Genomic DNA, 23,981 nt, shown 5'->3' with positions numbered 1-23,981 from the left:
CCAGTGTGAAAGGTATTACATCAAAGATTCATGTTAACTACAGTCACTCCACTGACTGAGGTATCTGTAGCTGCTTTGAATCGGCATCACCGGACATATAAAGTAGATCAGGTAAGCAATGTGAATGTCTCTTACAGTTAAGTAGCAAAATTGTAAGTTCTTTAAGGCAGAATTTGTGTAGTTATATCCTTGAGTTCAATGAGTATTGATAAGCAGTCCTCAGCATGTCATTACTTCACAAACCGTAACCAGTTTATCATCCGAACTCCTATGTCAAGGAGTGTATCATCAGCGAATTTTCACAAACAGGAATTGATGCACACACATAAAACTTGTACTCAGACTTATGCAAGCAGTGGGTGGCCTGACTTCAGTTCAGTGGGTGTATTCAGGGGAAGCTACGTACCTAAATAATGTGGGTACAAATCCTGCATCCAAGTCCTGCATCGAAATGTAGACCTTCTTGGGCCACAGGATAACTTGAGCCCAGAAATGTCTTGTTTTATAAATTACTCAGTAAGTAAGATAGCTCAGTCTAAAAGCGAGATACCAACATTAACTTTCATTTAGAAGAAACAGTATTAAGAAACTACATCCATCTAAGTATCTACCTGTAAGGAAGGGTTCTCTTTCAGATCTGAGATATTACAATGACTTGTTTATGATAGACTTTTCAAGGCTGAAATTAATGCTGAGAGCCAGTTATTTTTTGCTAAACTCATTAAATTGCTAATCCCTTTGTGGATCTATTATGGAGAACCTGAGTTAGTCACCACAATGAGAAATAAACCTTTGGAAATGTCCATGCTAGAATTCACGATGCTATTAAGTAATTTGAGAAAATAAGCATTCATTTAGCTCCTGCCACAGCGCAACTAGTACAATGCACTCAAAACAAGAGCATTCCGCAATAACACAGTATGTTCTTAATCAAGACAAATTTTCTGTGAGCCAGGGGTCAACCAAAAAAAGGAATAGGAAGTTTGCAGCAAGCTCTGTGATCTTGTGTAAACCTGTCCAGAAGTATCTGTGTTCAGCAGTTTTGTATGTTGTAGCAACACGTAAAAGAAAAACGATTCAAAATTTTAGTTTAGCCTGTAAGCTTCTGTCCCATATGCCATTACTTTTCATGATTCAATTATTTTGTATATTTTATATATTTTAAAATAATGTTGTTTTAAATAGACGTAGCTGGGGAAAATATTGTCTCTAGGACAAGGATGGCTAAACTAATGCATAGTTGATAAAAATGTGAAATAAGTACTAATTCATCTTTTAGACTCGGTATTAGTAAAGTTACACCTGAAAGAGCAGAAGAGAGGAAATAAAATCATGGAGTCAGTTTCAACTCTGTTTAACATTTGTCTAAATCACTGAACTTTTTCTAAGAAACCTGGCTCTATTTTGTGCTTGGATATTGGAATAGTTCTTTGGATTGGGGAGGGTTCTTCTTTTAAATTGGAAATATTTTCACTTTTTTCAAAATTCCCACTACTTTTGTGCAGCAAAAGTTTAACTATCCTGAAGCACTTCAATAAGAAAAACATACCTCCGTTTGGCCTCTTACGTGTACAAATTCTAAAAATCTATGCCTAGCCACCATAAAAATAAAATGTTATTGGATGAAGGGTGTTGTTTGTTTGTTAATAAAGTTGACTATTAATTTGAGTAACACATCTCTAAATTTGGGCATCTGATGGAGGACGTAGTGTTTCTTTTTTTTTTTTTTTAATAAAAAAAAAATTATCTTTGAGGCTAGCCTCACTCTACAAAGTGGAAGTCTTCAGGCTGTTTCAAGCTAGGTGCTTGAATCTCCAAGCATTTTGACAGTCTTATGTATTTTCTCCCTGCCCATGCAAAACCACAGATTTCCTATTGAGGATGTGACTTCAAGTTTACTGAACTGAAAGACTTTATTTGATTATGGATTCAAGCCTTTTAAAAATGTATTTACCCTAAAGAATGTGTAGAACCTTCCTTAAAATGTGCCTATGATTACCAAAACAAGGGGCTTGTTATGTATGCATATGAAATATTTGATAGAAATGAACTATTTCTCCAGCTCTGAAAAAGACTGCACAAAGAAACTTTGCCAGATGACACCAGGTCGTTAAGTGCTTTGTGAGAAAAGTCTTGGCCTATTCTAGTTACTGATGAAACTTGCTTTCCACTTCAGTGAGGCCAAAATTTCATAGTTGGATGATGCCCTAGAGATTATCAAGAACACTAAGAAAAATTTCCCATCACCTCTGATTAATTGCCCAGAGTAACAAGTGTTCCCCAGGGCAGCTTTGTGTCTCAGCTATAGATAAGCACTGCTAAGTGTTATTTTAATGAAGTGCAAACTCTGCAACAAGTAGGATAAATTCGCCATTGCAGCCATCTCACTTTCTAGTCACTGCTATACAATAAAGCAGTTTAACAAAGTCAGTTGAGACTCTGATTCACAATGAAGTAAACACAATGTTATCTAAAAAGTTTGGGTTTGGGCTGTGCTGAGTAAACATCTAACTTAATGTTCCCTAGTGATTTGAGACATGGGGTCCAATTGTACACTCACAAGCAAAGGACAGGCATTAAAACCAATCACTTTTCCTTATGGAAGCACAGGTATATGTGTTAGTATATGCAAACCTATACAGTGTGGTCACAGCCTAGGTTCTCTCAGGTACTAATATCCAGTCCATGCCTATAATGATCCCATAAGGTCAGGAAAAAATGAACATGTTTTTCCACCATCAATGTGAAAAGTGTTCTCAGAGAATGTTAGTTCACTACATTGTACAGAACTTAAACTTTTAATACCGTGTCTTCCTGTTGGCAGCCTGGTAACATAAAGCTAGAATAATAGTCATTGCTCTCTGATACAGTAATGCTAAGAACTTTTAAGTTACTGATTCAAGTTTTTTTTTGGAGTGAGGAGCATAAAAGGAGGGAAGAAACACCCTAAAAGGGCTTTAGTAGAAATTCATTTCATGTACCAGAGTTATTTGTAGAGGAAGTCAGGGAACTATATTGGCAAGAGTGTGGAATGTATCCATAAAAAAAAAATTTGTAATCCTTTCTGTAGTACAAATATGGATTTATTTTTTTTTAAAACATTCCTATTTACATACTCCTACCAGTTAATGCATTTAAAGTATTTACCACTGTCAGTGAGGATATGTAGCCAATTATCCAAAACAGGGGTGGATTTTTATTGGGGGGGGGGGGAAGTACTCCTTTGCTATAAACTATGTTACCATATGTAATTCACTCAGGAATATCATGATCACATCAGGTTAGTACACTGCAAATGATTCGCAGAAGTTCAATCTATTGGTAGATTTGGAATACAAGTTCTTTTTCACTTGGTTAAATACAACCATTGCCTTTCCCAACATCCCTTGCCTCACTTATCTTCTCACAACAGAAGAAAAAAAATGGTATTTGTTTAACTATGCAAGTGAAAACTAATTTGGAACATATTTTTGTTTTGCTGATTCATGTTTTTCTGTGTCTTTCTTTCTCCTTCCTTTTCAGTCCTAAGCTGAAGAACTGCTTTTCTTAAAATTGCTGTGGAGGATGTATATGTTTTGAACCTTTTATTTTCCTTTGTGTTATTTGTACAGAATGTGAGTTTGAGAGAGCTGGCATAATGGAGACACGAGTGTCTCTTAAAAATCTGCATAATTTTAAAATTTTGTGTGTGGACTTGTTTGTAATCCTCCAAGAAGTCCCCTGTAAGCAGGAAAGCATAATTTGTCCCATTTTATAGACATGTAAATATAGAAGGGAAAAGCTACACAACTGTAAAAGTAGACAGATGGTCCCTAATCTTTGACATGAAAAAGGAGAATGGGGATAGTGGTGGCAGAATTTAAATTAAAAACAAAAATAAAAAAATGCCAGAAAACCTACCAGGATAACTACTGAGTTTATCCAGGGAAAAGTTTTGATGATTCACAAGTGGCTCTTGAGCTGCCAGTGTTTTCACTTTGCTTGCTGTGCATGTAGTGCTGCCCATCACCTGTTTTTAATTATAACATTCTATAAATCTAATGTTAGAAGACTAGCAGTGAGACACGGTGCCTGCACTGGCTTAATGGACACTCTAGGAAAAAAATAATTTTTCAAGAGTTTATTCCTGGATGAACTTCTATGGACCTGGCATTGTCATGAAACTGATATTTCTATTAAGGAAAACACTAGTGGATGCCTTTAAACAAATAAGGTCTTGGCTTTATACAACCATTGTGGTTTCAAGCACCACAGCAAAAATCACCATGATGGGAAACTATCATTTAATAAATCAAAATAGCTTGCTTGGTAATAAATATTTTTCTTAGAAACCACAATATTCTCTCTCCTAGGGATCATATGACTTCCCAGTTCCTGCATTTTTTGACGTTACTGGAGTAACAAAGGAACGTGGGAAATAACTCAGCACAGTGAAATCATTCAGTTTAGCTCTGCCTATGCTGTGGTTAGAACAACCTAAAAATGTGTGATTTCAGGCATAGGTGATCAAATTTTTCTCTTTTTCAGATAGCCACAATTTGGCTGAACTGTGCAGTGCTATCTTTCTGAGATGAGGAAAGTGTTTAGCTTTGACTAATATCACTTCAATTTCATTCTTCAGCTTTATATTCTACAAAGGGCTGAGCAGTATTTCCATCTCACAGTATGGGAAATAGTTTCTTGCCTGTATGGGCTCTGAACATTAAAAAAACCACAACAAACTATAAAAAATACCATGAATCATTGCTATTGACTCTGTGTTCTGCTGGCTGCTGTTCAGATAACTTCCACTTATATTGATAAAATGGCCTTTGTAGTTAGGAATGAAAAGAAAGCCAGTATTAAAAAAAAACCACACAAACCAAACCAAACCAACAAAAAAAAACCAATAAAAAAATAGCTTGAAGACAGGAAATATACAAAGATTTTATATTCTGCTGTCAGTGACAGCAGTCTAAATCCAGATTGGGTCTAGACACAAGTCATGTAAAGACACATGTACATACATAACATCTATAAGAAATATACTATTATTGTAGAATAACTTGCTGACATATCAAATTGACTGGGAACTATCTATTGGCATACTGAAGACTATAAGTTGGTTCAAAATATTTAGCAGCAGACTTTGCTAAAAGCATATATCCACTTGAATGTATTCGTATATGAAATCATACATAAGTTTCACTTAAAGAATAAAAGCAATAAATGCTTCTCCTGTAAATAATACTGCTCTTTACAAAGTCCTTCAAGTTTTCTAATAATGTCCTTCATGTTTTCTAACGTCTGCTAAGAAAGTCGTCAGAAGTTTATAAAAGTCTGAAGATTCAGCTTGTTTTACTAGGTTCCCTTTTATGATGCACTTCTCATGTAAAGATCAGTGTATTCTTCCATTTATTTGTTCCACAATTATTCAGTATTCCATAGAAAGAATTTTTGTGTTCCTGGGTGCGAGATTCTTTTTATAATGAAGTGCAATGTGGGTATGAATATATTTATATAGCTTCAATGACTTGCTGGCTCTGCTTGCTAGTAAAAATATGGTTTTGATTATCCTCAAAACTCCTGATTCAACCTACTTTGGGAAAGTTGAGCTATATTGTTTTTTACTGTTCACATGACATACTGTGCATTCTAGCTGAGATCCAAGGTACCGTACAGTGGACTGGCATCAAAAGAGAAGCTGTTGCAGCAAACCTTGATTGGAAGCTGAAACGTAACTTAAGGAATATTAGTAACAGAAAGCTATTGAAAACAGAGTTCTGGTTTTAAGCAAACAATTTCTCAGTGGTTCAAAATGATAGTTTAGGAGGCAGATAGGAGAAAAATTTCTGAAAGTATACCGGAAATATTATGAAATCCTTGGAAAAAAAAAATTGAAAAAATCAGAGTAATGTTTGTTTAACAAGCAGGCTTTAAATGACTTCAAAGAATTATGTGCCACCTTGGTTACTGTCTTGTAACAAAATTCCTTTACTTTGAAAGCAAATTTAGAGCCTGAGGCAGCTTTGTTAGGTATACTAATAACATATCTATCCTCTAGCCGGTCTTCCTTTGCACTTATTTCTGGTTTTTGTTTTTGTTTTTTTTTTTTTTCCTCTTGTCTGTAGTGGTGATTATATGATAACCCACTTAATCTTATCAAAAGCAAGTAATTCTTTATATTAACTGTGTTTTTTCTGATTCAGCTGTATTGGTCTGTATTTGTAGAAGCTTTTTTTTTTTTAATTAGCAAGAAGGGAAGCTATAAAGTAAAACTGCAGCTTCTTTAAGATTCATATTAATATGTTGTGAAAGGTGTGCAATCCCATTAGGGCAGTGGAAAGAAAACTGACAGTATCTTGATTATCGATATACCAGGAAAGAATGGGATACATTAAAGCTGTGTGAGGGTAGAAAACTTTCTGAAAATGTTTTCTATGTAACTCAGTTCTGAAGTTAACTGCTTCTCCATATCCTTATGAGACAGCGGCCAGCCTCAGAGACACCTGCTTTTTTGAATACAGTTCTGCAGCTGACTGTCTTCCCATCTGCATCCTAAATTGCACGTTCCTATAACTCTAACTGTACTGTAACTACCTCAGGCTTACACTGTGTGCAGTTCTGTTCTAAGTAGAAACTTATCTTAATGTGTGTCTGAAAGGCAGTCAATGTCCTCGGCAAAGCCTTCCTCTCTCAGAATAATACCCTGACATCTTCTGGCTTTGCGAATGGAGAACTCTCCCCATCTTTGGCTTGGGGTTGGCATTTTCATGTAGTTTCTAGTCTTTGTCTATGAAGATTTTTGACAAGATAGATCCTTTTCAATGGCAATAATTTTCCCCAGTAAATGAAACTTTGAAAGACTTGTTAATTGCATTGTTTCAGCATTAGACTTTTTCATTAATTATACTCTCTGTCCTCAACAACTTTAGCTCTTAATGCCAGTGCAGCAAAGAATGCAGTCTCTGACATATCCATAATGGTTGTACAGTAGTCTTTTAACAGCCCGTGAATCCAGGATGTTGCATGTATCATGTCACTACTCCCTCAATGAAGGGAAAGGAGCTGCTGACACTTGCAATTGCTTTCCAAACCCAATTCAGTGTGGCCATCTTAAATAATGCATTTTTGATAAATTTATATTAAAAAAATGGGGCCTGAATCTCCCTGCCTGTTAGCAAAAGCATCAGTTCTCATGGCTTTCACGTCAACTCATGCTGTATTGTGCAGTATAATTTTCTTCACAGAAATGTTTTTATTGGCAGGGAAGAGGGAGGGCATCTTTTCTAATGCTTTAAACAATTAAATTGTTAGGAAGAAAATTACCTCAGTTTAATAGGAGAGTACTTCACTGTACCGGTTCTGATATCCAGACGCAACATCCAGTAACGAAGAGATCATAGCAGTGCTGAGTATCAAATCTGAAGGATTCTGACAATCTGCGTTTTCTTCTCTTTCTAGAAAGAGAAGGGAAGAAAAGCATGCATGTTAATACTCTTCAAAACATGCAGGACAGCAGAGAAATATTTTTTACTTTACTTGAATAAATAAGCCACATAACGTTTATTTTATTTTCCTATTTTAATATTTTTTTGACGTAATCAAATGTTAATACATTAAATAAACATGAAACAGCACAGTAAAACTGTGTTTAAAACTGTTGCTCAGGTTACAAAGACACCATGAAGGGCTGACATTTTGGTTTGTTTTATTTTTATGAGTAATATTGCCTGCATTCCCACAATACGCTTGTGTGTAGCTCTATAATTCACAGTAAACTGTGATTTATTTTCTCTTTGGACTACTTTGTATATTACAGAGGATCGTTATTTCTATTCATACAAAGCTAATTTTTCTCTCCTCAATGGCATCAGTTTCAAGCTTGTTCAGAGTTTTGAACAAGCAAAAGCTGGAAAAATTAAAGAGAAAACTGAAATATTTCACTGTACAATGTAAACTCTTGCGTTTATCACAAAATACCAGAAAACAACAAATTGCATCAACCAAAGCCTAAAACCTAAGTAGTTCCCCCCTCCCCCCCACCCAAAATAAGTAACGGTCGCCAGCTCTGGAATGTGCACTTCTCTCCCATGAAAACATTTTTCCGCTCTGCCTTTCCCGAAAAATCAAAAGTTCAAAGCTAAACTACTACACATTATAAAAGAACAAATTTACCATGACACTTAAACAAAGACATGAGTCAGTGTATTCAGCTTTCTTGAGGGAGGAAGGAGTTATGTTTCTTGTTAAGGGAAGGTTTGCAGTAAAGAAATTATTTTTACAGTTTTATATATCGCCTTATAATTATTTATCCACATAGATGTTCTGTTTTACTGTACAGTTGAAGTTGTAACTCATGCCTCTCTGTCACTGATACATTAATTAAGGTTTACAACATTCCTTCTCAGAAAGCAAAACATTAGCATCCTCATTAAACAAATGGGCAAATGCAATCACAGACATTAAGACATTTCGTTCAGCATTATTTAGGATACACGTGGCAGTCTGGGAACCTCAACTGCTGCTCTTTACTCTGAAGAGTGCCACTTTGCTTCTTGGGAATGTCACAAGCAAGATAAGTAGCATGTGTATGGAGGACAGAGACAAAATGAGAAGGATTGCTGTGAGTAAAACAACTTATATCTGGAATGAAAACCATGTGATTTTTGTGTTCTCTTAAATGTGAGGTGTAGAATACAATATATTAAACAGCTGAATTGCTCTATGTAGTTTTTTAAAGCTGTCTAGGAAACTTGGAACGCCATTTCCATTTATTTGGAACAAGTGGCTGACTCATTTGTCTGCCTTGAAAAACCTCTACTTCTGTTCCTGACTGAAATAAGATGGATATTCCAAAAGTCATTCCTCTTGTACAACAGGAGAGAAGTGCAGAAAGTCACAGAGTTCCTGATAATATTGAGCCTGGCAGTCCCTGAATGTATGGTCGATTTGGAATATGTTAAAGGATGCAAACTTCCACTAGGTATCATAGTAGTTCTAATGTGTCCATTCTCTCAAGCAGATTGCTACTGCAAAGTCTTGTTCTTTGTGGATACAAGTTTGGGGTAGCTAGTTCAAAGGTCTGCTCTAGATTTGGACCTTTGACCCTGAATGTTATATTCATTAGGATGAAACCAAAATCAGAAAATCCTTGAGCATGGAGAAAGCTGACATCTGAAAATATATCCACCAGCCTAGGCACACCATCAGGATTCAGTTTTTCCTTATTAATATGTAAAGATTTATTAGGTCATTCTCTAAGAGCAGTGTTCAGAAACTGTAGAGACAATATGCTCAAACTGAGAGATACTTAATTTTTTTTTCCTTCAAATTCAATTTTTTAAAATATAGCTTACAGATGTCATAATTTCTACAGCTGCCCCGCTTTCTCTTTCTGCAAGATGACATGTGAAAGGGCCTTACTGGTAGTTACCTGTAGTCATAAGTTGTCTTTAGCCTGTTTAAAATCCTGTTGTATTTCACAGGGGAACACAAAGAGGCTGTAATGTAATTAATATAAAGGGATTTTTAAACTTAACTTTTCAAATTGAAAGGTTTGGATTTTTCATTTGTCTATTTTAGAGGCCCTTAACCAATTGTGCCATTGAATTTAATGTCGGTTATGAATGAGATTGTAGAAAATAAAAGGTCATGGTCTGTGGGAAGTACATTTCTAAGGGAGAGCAGCACAGTCAGTTTTGTCGGGTGTAGGCATATCATGCTAGTGACAATGGCTAGAAGCACCAGGCAACTAAAGAGGGGGACCTGCATTATGTGAACTGCTGGGTAGATGAACCATGTTTTGATAACCTCTGGAATACGGACAAAAGTGAACTCTGCTTGATGGAGAATAAACTCTCATAGTTTTCAGTCATCATGCATTAAACTATAAAAGTTACTAAGAAAGCCACACCAGGATATATACGTCATTGAGTAGTAGGGAGCAATTTGGGGGCAGTGCCTTGACAGAAAGAAGGCAGTTGATTAATAATAGGCTAGTGGTAGGTACACTTGCTGGTAGGTACCCATATGTGCATATGAGGGTGAGAAGGTGTCTGCTTCCCCCTTTCTCTGGAGCCAAGCATAGTCCTCACCTCTGTGCTGTTTCGTTTGGCTACAAAGGCAATACAGGCAGTAATACTATATGTGTTCTGAAACAGTCAGAACCACAGTTCAGCCAAATTCGGTACAGGCCACCGTAATAAGTATCACATACGGCAAATACGTATTCCCCTGGCCTGTGCTTCCACCTCCCACATTATACAAGTGAGCAGGAAAGAGACTCTCACCAGAGGTTAGGAAAACTGCGTGATTTATAACATTGGTGGTAGGTGGAACAGGGGGAGACTGTGGGACCAAGAGAGCCAAGTATTTTAAGCATCTGTTATAGGCCTGTGCCAGATGCAGGATACCAGACAAGATGTGCCATTTGTCTGTTCTTGAATGGAATTTCCTATGTCCCTAATACCAAGCAAACTCTGTTTATTTATAATATAACTACTTCTGGTTTTGTAGAGATGATATACAGCACATTTCATCTTTTCACTCTCACAGTGACATTTAAACACTTAAAAAGTGATTTATTTAGCTGTGTAAATTCAGTCATCTTGGCAGGTATTTTGCTTTGTCATGGGTGAATCTCTAAAGGCTGGAAAACTTCTTTGCTTAGGGACACTGAATTGTGTAGTTTCCAGAAGTACAGTTTTCTCTAACACTTATCTGGGTTAAGAATGAGACCCAAGTTCTTATAAGACAGTAGGCAGTGATTTCAAGTGACCATTTTCATGGGCACAAAGAGAAGAATGATTTGGGAAATGCTGACTGTCCCCTCCTGAAAGTGGATTTTTTTTTTTTCCTCCACTTTTAAGGGATTATACTTAGTAAGTGGTTCCAATTATTTCCCAAAGAAATAAGCAGGAATTTCTCATCAAAACTTCTTTTCAGAAAATGTCAATTCAAAAGTACAGCTCTTTGGGGGAAACACACACATTAGTTGTAAAAGGAAACACCTCCCATTTCCTGGAGTGCATTTCTAGAAAGAAACATAACCTTCCCAGAGTAACAGTATTTCATAATGAGATTGATTACCTGGAAGTTGAGTATCCCACCTTTAAGCCTCTGTGCTACCTTTGTTAATATTAAAGACACAAGCCCCAAACTACACTTAAGACCAGGTGGGAAAGTTAGTTCCAGGGTGTCTAGGCCTAGAAGGAAAAAGCAGCAGCCCCACAACAGAAGACCTCTGGATTAAGCCAGTTGCGCAGAAGAGTTGATCTTCTGCACGTCAACCTCTGTTAATGGTCAGCACCCTGCAGCCTGTCCTGCCAGCGCTGGAACGACCATCTGCTCTGCTGCAGTCACATCAGGGTGGACTGTCAAGCCTGCCAGCCTTTTCTGTGGGCCCTTTCTGGTACCCCTGCTCCAGTGTCACATCTTCTAGTCCTTTACCAGCAGGCTGTGTCCTGATCACCTTGCTACTCTCCAAACTATGACCTTATTTGAACTGTTGCTAGTTTTCGAGTTCAGAGGAGGTGACGCCTAAGTCAGACTTCTTCACCTGGGCCCTCAACGGACCCCATCTTTCCACAGAAATGCCTTGGCTTCTTCCAAGGACATGACAAGAGAATTAAAAAAAAATATATCTGCAAGATGGAAAAAGTGGAAAGTTGTAGTTACAAATCTGCTAACAAATACATGAAGGCCCACAAAAATTACTAATCATAATGCAGGTTTCTCCAGTGATATTCCCTATAAAGTTTTTGGTCATGAGGTACGTTAAAACATGTGTAATTAACTGTCTGCATAAACAAGCTGCATGAGCTCATCCCCTTCTGCCTCAGCTTTTCTGTTTGTAAAGCTGAGGCTGTAATATTGACTGGGATATTGCTCCAAAGTCCAGCTTCTGACTGGAGTTGTTATTACAATAATTACTGCAGCAGATGTCAGAATCAAGTGAAAGCACTGTCATTCAACAATTAAAGCACAAACCACAGCCATCACTTTCACTGTGTTATTGCAGGTATAGACCCAAGAGAACAGAAAACACATGTTCACACTTGTTTTTAGGTGTAATCCTCTGTTAGGAGAGTTGTTTCAGCTCCCCCCCCCCCCCCCCGCCCAAAGGTTTTTCCAGTACACTTAGCTGTTTCTAGCTGTAGCTAGAAACGATACAGCTGCATTTTTTGGCTTATATAGCTTGAGCTCAACCCTCAGCAACAGCTTAGTCTGAGCTGTTTTACAAAACTATTTTTCTGTAAACATTTTCATTCATTAGTTATATGATGTCTGTGCTCCCTTAAAACACACTAGTGACTGGGTGCCTTATCTTTCTATTACCAGACTGGTCAGATATTGACTCAGGAGGTGGTCTGAAAGCTGGGGACAGAGGTGAGATGGAAAGCACTTAAAGAAAGCTCGACTCTGGGATGGAGTCCTATGATAGACAGTCTAACAAGTTGATGCTAAGCGACACAGATAGCAGTATCTTGAGTGGCAGCTGAATGGATATGATCAGTTTGAAGAGGAATTTCTAAGCTAGCCTTTAGCTCATGGCTTTGGAAACTGTCGTTTGGAAACGGACCTCACACAAACAGAGCATAGAATACAGGATCCAGGCTGGGTTTGGGGGGTTTTGCACAGATTCACACTTTGGGATACTCAGAATCTGGAGGCAGATCCTTGCCTGAGGTTCAGGACAATCTCTAATGTAGCTAATCATGCAGCCTACAGAGACTGCTGCTTCCCACAGAGGTAAAGTCCGGCCAAGAATAGCATGTGTTTCCTCCTCTGCATCTAGCACAACTGCAGCTAAGTGGTTGCTTATGTTCAGAAATGAATGAAATATTCAATGAAAGCAAGAATCTTCACTGACGCGACCACTGCTTCTTAATCATTACACAAAATTGTGTTGTCTTGCCCAAGCGTGCCTGGCTCTCTAAGGATAATGGAGACAGTACAGTGTTTGGATAGCTGCTGTTTTTCTCCTGAAGAGTGGGGAGGGTGTGCCTGTGTGAGGGCATGTTCACAAGAGTTTTGGCCCAGAAAGAAATAGGTACATCTGGAAAGAGCATAATCCAGGTTGCCAGACTCTGGCAACGCTACTAGAAATAATCCTTTCTCAGGAAAGTACCAGAGTGTGGCTGTCTGGTTTGCCCACAAGTATCTGGGCATTTTTCTTGGCAGGCGCGGGTACTGGCAGTTATTTGGCATTTTGATTCCTGCCCCAACTAGTGTCTATTCTTTCTTTGCCGAAGATGGAAGGATACGCCTGTGGTTAAATCACTGGCCTAGGGATTAGGCAAAGTGGGTTCTGCTCAGATTTTAGTCTGCATCCTTGGCCAGGTCACTTAAGTAAGAATTTTGAAAAGTGCTCAGCACCCACAAACAGGATCAGATTTTTCAAAAGCACTCTGCTTCCACTGAGGCAGCAGCCAGATGATCAAAGGAACTTTTCAGAAAATTTGGCTGCGAGTGTCATTGCGAGAGCTAGTGGGTGCTGAGCGCTTACGAAAATCTGGTTCTCATTGAGGTGCCCGGATGAGAACCAAGCTCTCCAACTAGCCCCCATCGTGATGGGAAGACACTTGAGAATGTGGACAGGAACAACCTCTTGAAATGCTACACCAGCAACTTTCTCTATGCCTCAATTTCCTCTAAAATGAGAGTGATGTTGCCAGGGTGCTTGTAAGGATAAATTCATTAATCTACTGTATGTGATGTTCTTGGATGCTTCTGCAGCCAGGAGAGGGAGGTGAAGCATTTGTAGTATAATATCTTTCCAGACATACCAATGATCTGTGTAAGTAAGAGTGTGTTAAAGGGACTGGAGTAGGAGCCCAGGAGTCAGCTTTGCTCTACGTACAATTTGCAACCCTTCAGGTTCATGAGGAGCTGCTGCTCTTTGTTTGTCTTAAATCCTTGATCATGAGTCAGGGCTCCGCCATGCTAGAGGATGTAACAAACAGATCAAAAAGACTCACCCTAAAAAACCTTTGTGCTAAACAAAGCGGTGTGGGGAGAATACATTGGAAAGAAATGATAAAACTGTTCCGTTCAGCTGTTCGCCTTCTGAACTCCCAGTCTGTTGAGTACAGTAGTTTTATCATTTTTTTTCCTCCCATGGGATTTCTTTCCTCACATCCCACCAAAGATTTTGGTGTTTTGGGGGGAGTTTTGGGGTTTTAGAATTTCAACTTTACAAGACTGGTTACTTTCCTTATACTAGATACTCACATACAGTAGTACTTTTTGCAGGTGGGGTGTTCTGGTTTTAAGACCAAAGAACCTTAATTTCAAAATGGACATTTTTTTGTTTGTTTTTGTTTTTTTTTTTTTAAACTTAACAGTGGCCTCAATTTTGCCTCCAGATGGGGAAATCTGAAAGGTTCTGAGCCTCCTGCGGCGCGTGCTGGAGCAGCCTTCCTTCTCTTTCCGAGCAGCCTTCCCTCACAGGATGCGACATTTTCTTTCCAGCTGAGAGTGCAGTCCCCCCCGGCTCCACCCCCCTCATTTTTGGCCTTCCAGCACTGTCCGCATCTGTGCGAGCTAATGCTACCCAGATCCTTCTCAAAGGGGCACCGAGGGCTGGCACGCAGAAGCAAAGCCCCCAGGCTGTATCTCCGAAACCCAAGAAACCTCAAACGCATTGTGTTTCCATAAATGCTCCTCAGCTGACTGGGCTGCCGGGGAGTTTCTGCTCTCCTCAACCCTTGCCTCTCCTTTGGGAATGGGAGGTGCGAGGCTTTAAATCAATTTTCTGACTGCCTATGTGCAGAAATGGCGTTCACGTTAGAGTGGGCCTGAACCACAGAGGCCACAACAGGAGGCGGGAGGTGTTAAATCCCCTGTGAGGGGCCTGGTCTGACTGATGGAGGGGGCCCTAATGGCGGCTGGCCCTGGCCCTACCCGCAGCCTAACCAGGACGAGCTGTCACCACCCTGACAGGCAATGGCGCCTTCCTTCATGGGTGCGAGGGAACCTTCCTTTGGGGCTTCGAGGGCACCTTCCTCCAGGGCTACGGTGACGACAGCGTGGCCTCAGGGTTCCCCACAGCTGAGGGGTTGCGGTGCGGCCCCTTCAGCAATTTAACCTGGTGTGGGCTTTGCCAGACGCAGGTGTGTAATGGCTACTTCTGTTACCAATGTTTTAAACAAAAATAGGGTTTTTGTTGTTTGTGTGGGGTTGTTTTTTTGTTTTTTTTGTAAAGTAGAATACAAAAAGGCCAGGCTGGATGGGGCTTTGAGCAGCCTCGTCTGGTGGGAGGTGTCCCTGCCCATGGCAGGGGGGTTGGAACTAGGTGATCTTTAAGGCCCTTTCCAACCTAAACCATTCTATGTTTGTTACAACTAAATTGTCACTGAACTGAATCCACTGACACAAACCCCTGCTATCTATCTCGGCAGCTTTTGGGCATCAGGTGCAACATTTCATGTTTTCCTGAAGTCTGAAAGACTTATAAGCAGTTGAGCAAGCAAAAATACTTCTCATCATCATCTTTGGCAGCGGCGGGGGAGAAGCCAGGAAGGAATGGCTGCTGCACCCTGAGCTGAGGTCTGTGGTGCTGAGTGTCCCCATAAAGGGCCAAGCTGCTTCTTCAGTTAGCTTCAGCCTTGGTGGGAGTCGAGGGAGCAGCTCCCAGTCTTCTGGATGTGGTGGCTATTTTGAAGGATAAGGCTGTAGGTTGTGAGTGTCCATCAAGCTAAAATGCTGTCTCTCAAAATACACCTCGTGAATGGAGCACTGAAAATATAATCGGTTTCCCTTCACTTACTTTTGTAATACTTGTTTTCATGAGATGAGCAGTTAGTAGAAAGTTGAAAGCACGTGGAACAGAGAAAATGTCTCTGAGCAGCCACAAATTGAATTTGTTTTGCTTGTGTTTTGTAGACTTTTTGTATTGAGTTCTTGAGAGCATTCAGCATAGGAGTGATAGATGTGATGTTGAAAATAGGGTGCTTCAAAAGAATAATATAAAATATTCATTGCAAGTGAATTCTGAACTCAGTGAAAGGCAGTTTTTGTGCTTGAAATTTGAATCTAAGAACTATCTTGCCCTGACTGTGGAACAGAGATACACCATAAAAATCACCTGCCAAAACTAATCGGTATTTACAGGTAGTAGCTTCAGAGCAATCTAAAACCAAAATGCAATGAAGGTGACATAAAAGACAGCTGAGCCAAGTGGATTTCCTTTAAACTAAAACTTAAAAGCCATTTGATAATTGTGTAGCAGTAAAACAATAAAAAAAATTACTGCTGCAAATGAATCTTTAATCAAGTATCAGGCTTGGATGTTAAACATACAGTTTTCTTTATTTCCTGAAGAGTACGAACAATATTTTTAGCTGAGGCTAGTAATGCAAGCTTAGGGAACAATCCTAAAATGTTTTCCATGTTTCCTGACGTAATGTGTTATGCCCAGATCCCCAAAAGATAGTAAGAGTCTGTAGGAGTTCCTGAGCATAAGAACTAAGAAAACACCATTCCAGCAGCAACTTGGACTGTATGTACTGCACAGACATCCTAAACTGAGCTATGCTGGGTAGAACTGGAGGATAGTGGGAATTCCTGTAACAGGCACAGAACATCCAACTACAGCACCGTTTTCTTCTGTGGAGGACAGAAGCATCTGCACCTATATGCACATACAGCAAAACAACTAGTTCGGAGATCTCACTGCCCAGACTTGCACACAACTTGTGTGCACAGCAGGAACTTGGTTCATCATGAATGCCTTCATCCTTCACTGGAGCATATTTTTGGAGCTATTCATCCAGAAGGCTGGGATAGGATGGGACAGAATTCTTCCAGTTGTTGCCTTGTTAATTCATGTAGGGAATTACTACTTAATAAATAGGCAGGGTAGCTCTTGTGAACTGATATTCAGCCTGTAAATTCTGCATTACACAACTACTGACTCTTGTCCAGTAATCTATAGCAGCACATCACAAATTGTACCCACAACAGTATTCCAGTCTCGGAATACATTCAAAAGGAGCCTAATAATGATTACTGCCATTTTTGAAAGCACAGCTGGATTTTGCTAAGCTGTGCCCACCCCCAGCAAAAATCTTTCCATTCATTGGAGGGATTGTACTCTGTTTGAGAGGTCTTTTTTTACCCTCTGAGTTAACCAGAACTTGGCTTTGGCCCTTTAAATCCTCCTCCCTATCAGCTCAGCAACCACAGAGGCAGTTTATTACTGAAAAGAAATCTAAGAATCAGTTTTGGCCAGCATTGTCTTGGAAAGTTCATTTTATTAACATGGTTTTGGTTTTATTTCAAAAACACTTTGACAAGCACTGACATTTTTGGAACCAGTAAAGCACAAGAGACTTACTCCTAAAGGCCTAAGCTTTGCATTTTTCTGCAGCGAACAATGTGATGTGCTACTATGGTAAATTCAATTCAAGCCACTGACTGAAAGGAAATAAGTACTGAGTGTTGTCTTTTTTCCTTCATTTTCTAAAATACGTTTTGTGTGAATGCTAGTGCTTGTGGGATGTACTTGCTTGACTACTCGTCACTTATTTGCTTTTTATCTATAAAGTGCAGGTGACAGATATATTCATGCTGGCAACATAAACCTTCCTCACAAGCCTGCTTTTATTGCTCAACTTTGACCTAAAGTAACTACCTCTTGACTTTTTGCTGAGATTTGCCAACAAGAATCCCAGTTGTGTGTTTTATATGACTGTCCATCAACTGAGAGTTGGACTAAATCACCTAATTCATTTACAAAGAAATACTGGGAAATAGCTGAACACTTTCTTTTTCCTTTTTCTTTCCCCCCCCTTTTTTTTTTTCAAAGGCAAGTTGAAATAGAAATTCTGGTCTCTGAGACACATACAAGACCCTTGTTCTGATACTCTGCATTCACTGGAGCTCCACACACAGTGGGAAGAAAGGAAAGGCAGAACAGAGGTAAGTCGTGTGCTGGCACAAGCAGACTTGACTGCTAGATTTCTTCAGTGGTAACTTGACTGTATTTGGTTTGAGTGTCCTGGGGCTGTGCCATCTTCCATTCTGTCCCTATGTCTAGTAAATGAGACGCAATGTAAGCATGTCTATTTCAGGGACTGTAGTGTATTTTATATATATGTGGTGTTGTTTCACATCATAACACTGCGTTTTGTTAGAAACTTGTTTTGCTCTCTGGATTTTTCAATTGCAAAAATGCTCAAATACTTTGCCTGAAGTTCCCTGTGTGAGTCTACAGTGTGCTACTGTACACTTGTTACTTTCCTTTCAGAGAGAAAAATGCAGCAGTATGTTGGTCTGGAAAGAGTGGTTGCTTTTTTAGTTAGCAGGAAACATATGCTGCAGATGTTTCAAAAATCTGGCTTTTAATATACCTTTAGATATCTAGTATGTCAAGCTGTTAGTTTTGACTCATTCTCCCTTTAATAGGATAGGTTATGCATTTCCTATATATTGCTGTGATAAGATTCCTGGGAATTCAAGTGAGCTGGCATACCTGACAAAGGAGTTCAGATTTTTAGTGCTATGGATATTTATTTAAAATAGAAACTCTTTCTTAAGTTTGCAGTGTATTTTTTTCATCTCAACTTTATTTCAGAGTGTCTGCATAAATTGTGTGACCTGTTTCTCCAGTTACATAACCAGATTATATAGGCCTTTCCCTGCAAGAATGGAGAAGAACTAGTTAGGTTCTTTGTCTGTTTTGTTTTGGTTTGTGGATTTTTTTTTAGGCTGGAGTGTTCTCGTTGGTACCATTTATTGCTTTTGTGCAAATGTGGAGTTCTCAGAAGCTGACATTCTGAAGTGTTACAATTTGGAATTGCCAAGAATACTTGTGATAACTAGCCAGATGTCTCTAAACTGAGTGTAATGAACATGCACACACACTTTCTTGAAGAGGTGGAAAAAGCAAGGTGTGCATATGATGCGGAACAAAAGGATGCTCTATCTGCATGGTATTATGAATGGCATAGCTGCTAGCATGCTTCTCAGATCCTAAGTGGAAATTTTCTTACCTCCCAGGAACTCCATATTATTTTTGAGTGCCCTCATGTTGAACTCAGTGTAGTTGTTGATGAGACCCTATAAAGAATGATGTCCACATACGTGCACAGACACCACAGTCATCAGTTTACCACATGCACACAGCATTGGGAATAGAACTTAAGACCTTCGCCTCCGCAAACACAGCTGCTCATCTGGCTGTGGGCTTTGTAGCCAGCAGAGGGAACTGATAAACACTCTCATAGGGCTGCTTTATATATCTTTTTTCTAACCAAGAGAGGGCACTGATTCTCACTCCCTTTTGAAAAGGGTCCGTTACATGTCACCCCTCAACAGTTTCACCTGCCATTCAAGAAGCAGCAGACTTACATTCATCTTGGTTTTGCTATAAAATACGGACTTGCATCGAAGAAGTTTTAATCATCAAAAGATGTCCCTAGACTGCTTAGTGGTATTAATCCCCTGCAGGGCAATTATGAGACATTAAGTTCATTACACATCAAGACAATTACAGAAACACATCCAACATTTCAGGAGTACAGGGAGACCAAGCACAATTGTTCACTGATGTGTACAGAGAATAGGCACAGTTATTGCACAAGACCCACAAAAGGCTTCAGAACCAGGACTCATCATTATCTTTTTAAACACACAGAGCTCCACAAGTTTTGCTGAAGGAGAATTCTGTTAGCACAAAGAATACATCTCACTTTCTGGAGGGAAAGCCACAAAAAGGCAACATCATTTACATAAAACTCTAGAAAGTGTAAGTGGCAAAAGTAAGAAACTTTTGAGCAGTTAAATACAGATATTTGTTGTTAATCAGACAGAACAAGCCACCTCTAATGTTTTTGTCTTTTCTTGTTCCTCACTACAATAACTCCTTTGAACCAGTGTTCTTTTAGAAATATGACACCAGTGAAAATTTAAAATTATCTCCCTGTAGAAGGAAAGAATCCACAGCTTGGAATAACTGGAAGGCCAAAAAAGTAAGGGAAAATATATGGATGTATTTAAGCTTCAAGGATAAAATTTAATCTTTCCTCTCCTGAGATATTTAGCAAGACGTAGAATAAGTGGGCAGAAAATTCTGCCTCATAGATGTGCTCATGGACATATGAAAATTGTCCTACCTTCTATGGCGGGTAGTGACACAACTATTAACGGTTCTTTTTCTAGTCCTTATCATTCCTGCTAGTCCTCCAGTTACCTCTCACACATTCACTATTTTATCTGGGAGCACTGCATGCTTAGTGGTAATTTTCAATTTAAAAGAGACAAGGCCTCCATTGCTAGAGCAATTATTCTAGAAATCGAGCATTGGAATGTGTTAATTTTTTTGTTTTTTTAAACGCAATAGTTGCAAGGCCACCGCAGCAATTAGGAGTCTGCACCCTCATAAATTAGCTCTAGAGTTAAAAACTGAAGGGGTAGGGTAAAGCTGGTGGGCTTTTTGGTTTTTTGTTTGTTTGTTTATTTTAATGGGTAGGAGATTATATTCTGTATGTTTATAGAGGTGGCACATGATAGTGAATGTAGAAAAAAAAAAGAATATATTCTGTGTGCCATACAAGATCCATGTGAATAATTTTGTTTAAGCACCATGTGCTTCTCTTTGAGCTCTTTACTGCTACTGAGCTACCAAGATTGAATTTTTATAGTCAGGTGTAGTGAATCTCTGCTTGCTCATCCTGCCAAGAGTGAGTTGGTCTCCTTGAACCACAGAGGGTAAGAAAGAGGTGGTCATTTGGTTATTTATTTATTTATTTACCCCCTCCAAAAACGATTTGCAAATCCTGTTAAGGGGTTTGTAAAGGGTTTCAGAGGAAGTCTGAAAGTGTTAAGAGTAAATTACTGCTCTCAAGTTTTGTCACTGGAATTCTCCCTGCTGTTCAGCCCTAAAGAATCATGCAAAGACAGATCAGCTGCAAAGTGGTGGACTTTATAAGGCTGAATAGAAAATGAAGCAAGGGATTAAAGTGCTGGAAGGGAACCCAGGGGAACTAAATCTGGCTCTCCACCATGAATTTTCACTATGACCATAAACAAAACAGTCCATAGGTTTACTATCGGTATGGCCAGAGGAAAATGTGTCTCTGCCTCACAGACAGGTGGGAGAAAATAAATTCATAAAGATCAGAATGTCTAACAAGCAGTGGTAGTGTCAGGCCTATGCATAGCTAAGCAGACAGTGATATGCTTATCCTAGGTATCTAGTTCAACACTTGTGACACCAGTAGGAGTTACACTAGTGGCGTAATTGGGCATTAGTGCCCTAAATGAACACCTAAAAAACCTAAGCGCAACCCTCAGGAGAAATGGCCGAGCATGCCTGCTTAACACTTAACTGGTCTGCAGCTGAAAAATTAATATCATCTCTTTATTTTGTTATTTTAAAATGTTATGGTCATTACTCAAATAATCTGAATTCCTTGTTCTCCCACTGATTCGCCTTTTTTTTATTTATTGTGGTGGTAGTACTGTTTTAAAATGACAGTATTTTTATCTTAATATCAGTATGCTTTGATCTCATAAAAAGGAGTTTCAGATCAGCACAGAAGTGAATAAATGCATTCCTAGACATCTGAGTTCTCTTGGAGACCTGCTGGGTGCAGTTTCCCTTCGTCCCCTGCTGCAAAGTGATGCTAAGCTGAATTATCTACTCAGCCTAAGAAAGAAATTGCTCAGAGGAGATTCTGATCTAAATTAGACACATTCCTTTGAATAGAGTTTTCTTAGTATGTCCTGCAATCCATTTTTCAAATGCCAAAACATTACATTTCACAGCAGGCTTTAATAAAAGGTATTTTGCTATATGCACATTTCCTATGGCAAATGCATTTTTTTGCATGTTTTGTTTTTTTTTTTCTTGAAAATTGCTCTGTTAGAAACTTTGATTTATCTGATAGAGTAAAATTCTGTGTGAACAATGAGGCTTTACTGACAGATTGTAGACCTAAATTCTGTATGCACTGCACTTAAAATCACATATCTGTGTTTTACAAGGGTGGTGTTTTGGGAGAGGGAAGGGAGGTTTGCTATAAAAATCAGATGTTAACTAAGGAATGAAATTTTGTAGCTCAGAGATAGAAAGCCAGTTATGAGGAAAACCACTGGGGTGTATTCGTGTCTTTTATGGGCAATTTATATGCATTACCTGGATGCAAAAATAGTTTTACTGTAAGCCTGCTATAGAAAGCACTGTACTTTGTTTTTGAATAGTTCCATTTGTTTGGTTTTTGGGGTTTTTGGTTTGGTTTTGATTTTTTTTAGAAGATACTTATGTAATCTTCCAGGCAAATAGCTGAAGGCAATGTTTTCTTTTCCCCATTAGTTACAATAGATAACATGTAAAATACAGAAAAAATCTTAGATACAGTATGCAGAAAAGGGCCCTTTGAACAGAGCTTTGCTGTTGTTACGCAGTGCTATAGCTTAAAATGTTGCAGCTAATGTGAGTAGACTTATATGTGGACATAATTCTTTTTTTAGAAAAGACTTTTTATTCGGGAAAAGAACAAAAAAGAGTCAATTTAGAAAGACAATTGTTTGGCTATTAAGAAGAAAATACCACTCTCTAACTGCAGAATGTATTACATAGAGTACGAACAAACAATTAACAGACAGCCCTCACTGCTTGCTTTTGGTAGTTCATGCTTTCCCTCCTCTCTGAGCACTGGAGAGAGGCATTCTAGGATTAGGATTTCTATGATGGAATTTCATTAAACAGGTGACTGCGTGTTAAAAGTGCACTGACTCACACAACATGAGAAACTGGTACTAGTCACTAATAAATTCATCTCTGATGATGGATAGATGAATAGAGGGGAATGCAAATATAGTTTTGAACCACTTACTTTTTAATGTTTCAACTGTTCAGTAGCTGTCTCTGAGGCACTTGACTATTCCTTCCCCTAGCATTAGAAATGCCTATGTAGGCAAACTGTAGATAAAATGTAATTCAAACTCATCTAGAAATTTCATAAAGGCACAAGGTCTGTTATTTCAAGAAACAGAACTTTGCTTGTGGAATGTGTACTTTAAGCATATTTGATACCAGATAGTGAATTCAATCAGCCTTATTAATGTGCTTCTGTGAGGGCTTAAGTTCCATCACACTTTTTTTAAAGGTAGTGAAACCTGTGCAGATGCACTTGAATCCCAAGATTGACTCAATTTGGCTAGTAAGTAATAAGACTAATTAAAAACAGTTCCTTCCTTAAATTAGCTCTCAGCTTTTTTTTTTTTTTCATCAAACGGAATTTAAGGAAGCTTTAGAGTGTATTTTTTTTGATAACTTTGACTGGACTGAGGGGGAAACTACTAAGAAGGATAATAAATTGTTAGAATTGGTCTGGGTATACTAATATTTTCAAAATCAATCAGAAAGGGAGCGAAGACCTTTTCCCAGCCACACAGTGTTTTCCAGCAAGATCTGTTTTTATTTCATTGCTAAAACAACAGACTGTTACTAACTTAAATGTCAGATGACACTACATCTGAAAAAAAAAAAAAGGGGGGGGGGAAGCCAGCACCACCCAGCAAGGCAGTGCTAGAGTTCGCATTAAGACTTCCTCACAATAGCTGGTTAGAACAGAAACCTGAAGTAGCAGTAATCTTACCTTGAGTATACAAGATCCAAGGAGAGAAGATCACTGGCTCAAAACAGTGGAGGACTGAGAAAGTGCTCTGATCTGCTGCTGGTAGCATGCACTTGGCTTTTATGTGCAGGTGGGAGGAGCTGCTCCCTACGGTAGGTGGGCAGTGAGGATAGCAGGCAGACAGCCTTCAGAAGGCATTGTAGAGTAGGTTTTTGCTCTTTGGGGACGGAGAGAGAGGGAGAAAAAGCAAGCTGGATGGCATTTACAGGAGAAATAGCATTGGGTTTATTTGTTGTTGGTTTTTTCTTTAAATATTTACTTAAGTAAAGATTTTCTACTGTATTTGTTTCTCTGAGTCCAAATCTCTGAATTATTCATTACAGTTATAATGCTACTAGGTCTCACTTTATCTTT

At 38.9% G+C, this 23,981-nt stretch overlaps 1 protein-coding gene across 2 annotated transcripts in view; it reads right to left on the bottom strand.

Annotated features, from left to right (window-relative positions):
- COL8A1 (collagen type VIII alpha 1 chain) overlaps positions 1-23,704 on the bottom strand; it is a 95,334-nt gene extending 71,630 nt beyond the window's left edge. For both annotated transcript variants that reach the window (XM_054188606.1, XM_054188608.1), the window contains exons 1-2: positions 23,589-23,704; positions 7,309-7,439 (exon numbers count right to left, since the gene is read on the bottom strand). The gene's annotated coding sequence lies outside the window, so the exon portion shown is untranslated. The remainder of the gene's footprint in view (positions 1-7,308; positions 7,440-23,588) is intronic.
- Positions 23,705-23,981: the final 277 nt, after the last annotated feature.

The sequence above is a fragment of the Rissa tridactyla genome, chromosome 1 (assembly GCF_028500815.1).
Source record: "Rissa tridactyla isolate bRisTri1 chromosome 1, bRisTri1.patW.cur.20221130, whole genome shotgun sequence".
NCBI lineage: Eukaryota > Metazoa > Chordata > Aves > Charadriiformes > Laridae > Rissa > Rissa tridactyla.
This window is presented reverse-complemented; position numbering and strand designations above follow the sequence as displayed.